This window comes from Myotis davidii, unplaced genomic scaffold, assembly GCF_000327345.1.
Source record: "Myotis davidii unplaced genomic scaffold, ASM32734v1 scaffold49, whole genome shotgun sequence".
Lineage (NCBI taxonomy): Eukaryota > Metazoa > Chordata > Mammalia > Chiroptera > Vespertilionidae > Myotis > Myotis davidii.
In genome coordinates this window covers 7,520,360-7,522,884 of record NW_006300375.1, presented here as the reverse complement: position 1 = coordinate 7,522,884, position 2,525 = coordinate 7,520,360, and positions in this window count along the sequence as shown.

Below are 2,525 nucleotides of genomic sequence, written 5' to 3'. Positions count from 1 at the left end.
CATTGGGTTCTAGGCAAGAGATGTGACAAAATTTTAAGATGGTTTAGATTTTGATTCAAATTGATAGATTTAACAAATAATTTTTCTATTGAAAGCTTCCTATTTTTCCTTTCTACAATGCCATTCTTTCCTTATCCTCCCTAGAAATATTTTCATTCCCATGCCTATTTTCAAATTATAAATGTTTGTGTATATTAACAATATATGCATATACAGTATACACAAATTATATATGTATATATTTTAAACATTGTTTTGCATATTTTAGCATTGTACATCATTCTATATTTATCTTTTTATTTTCTTTCAGGGTTATATTTATGAAATTTATTGATCTTCATTAAGTGTACTTGTTTATTTAGTTTTAATGCTATATATTATACCATTAAATGAATACAATATAATTGACTTAATATGACGAAACTTTAGGTTTTATTCAATTTTATTCTTTTATATATAATGCTTCTATGTGTATGTTTTCTGTGCACATGGGCAGGCATTAGTTTTAGAAAATATGACTAATCTCGGAATGAATGAGAGCCAGGATATGAATATGTTCAAGTTTCCAGACATTAACAATTTGCTTTCCAAATGTGTTGTTGCAATTTCAATGCTCATTAATAATTCCTACTATCTTCATATTCTTGTCAACAACTTATATTTTAAGAGTTAAAAAATTTTAAGAGTCAGCTATGTATGAATCAGTATAGCATTGGTCTTTTTAAAATATATATATATATATATTTTATTGATTTTTCACAGAGAAGAGGGGAGAGGGATAGAGAGTTAGAAACATCAATCAGCTGCCTCCTGCACACCTCCTCCTGGGAGGAGCCTGCAACCAAGGTACATGCCCTTGACCTGAATCAAACCTGGGACCCCTTCAGTCCGCAGGCTGACGTTCTATCCACTGAGCCAAACCGGCTAGGGCTGGTCTTATTTTTTTCTTTATTGTTGACACTATTACAGATGTCCCCTACTCCCCCCCTTCCCCCCGCTTTGCCCACCTCCACCCAGCCCCCACCCTGCATCCCTCTGGCCATCACCACCTTGTTGCCTGTATCCAAGGGCTATGCATAACCTTCTTTGACTAATCTCTTCATCTTCCATCCAGTCCCCCCAAATCTCTCCTCTCTGGCATGTGTCGGTCTGTCCCTTGTATCCATGTCTCTGGCTCTATTTTGTTTGTAAGTTTACTTTGCTCGTTAGATTCTACATATAAGTGAGATGATATGGTGTTTGTCTTTCTCTGACTGGCTTATTTCACTTAGCATTATAATTTCCTGGTCCATTTATGCTGTCGCAAAAGGTATAGTTTCTTCTTTAATTGAATTTTTATGCATTTTCCTGGTTATGGCTGCTGTAGTTTTTTTTTGTGACACTTTATTAATGGGAAGGAAATACTAAGAATCACCCAGTGAGTTCTCTGGGTTCTAGACATAGTCTTTTGTCCCTAGTGTTCGCAGCAAGCAAATTTCCTCTTGGTGATTGGGATCAGTTACTCCACAAGTAAAGTAGTCCTGTTTTATAGTTGGTTCATTGGGGAAAAACCCCAGAATGTCCAAGCAACAGTTTTATCTCATAGTTTTATGGAAACATTGGTTTATCCCCTGATGAAAGCATCCTCCCCTTGGTAACTATCATCTCTAAACCAGCAGAGTCCGTAGCTGCTAGGACTAGAAACAGAAATTTTATGAATGAATCATTAAGTAAAATAGTGAGAGTAACTATTTCCATTTCCATTCCTTATCCTTATATTCATTATTTTTGTGAAAGGGAAGATCTAGCACCTTATAATGGTCCCTGATATGAAGCATATACTTCATACTATAAGACATCTGTCTTATCCTATTTTTTAATGGATGTAGACTCTTAACTGTCACCATAACGTTGTCTTCATTAAACCAATTCCATATTTCAATTAGAACTGGGTTTCTATGTGATAAGGTATATAGCAAGGCCACTTAATTACATAGGCAAGAGCCCATAGCTACACTTCCTTTGCATTGAAATTAGTTCCTTTATCAGAAGAAATGCTGTCCAATACCATGGTATCATCACTGAATATGGTGTGGGATATGAATTTTCCTTTTCTGTCTGTAATGTTCTGTCACCAGCCATGGACTCACGGAATGCCTTATCCTTTATGTAACCATTGGAGTTTCATGACCATGCAATAAGCTGCCACGGTGGCCACTTTGTTCATTAACTCATTGAGCAATCACTGGAGAGAACTGGCTTGGGTAAGAGGCTGATTGAAATGCACAAATAAAGTCATATTGTCCACTGCAGGAGATGTTCTTAAATGAACATTGAAATAGGACATAGATATCTTCACTGTCTGCTCATTCTGAGCAGCATATCAACAACGTTATTCCCTACCTGTCCTTGTCACCAATTCCCTAATTATATTCTTTCTTTCTTTTTTTTAAAAAAATATATTTTATTGAATTTTTACAGAGAGAAAGGGAGAGGGGTAGAGAGTTAGAAACATCAATGAGAGAGAAACATCGATCAGCTGCCTC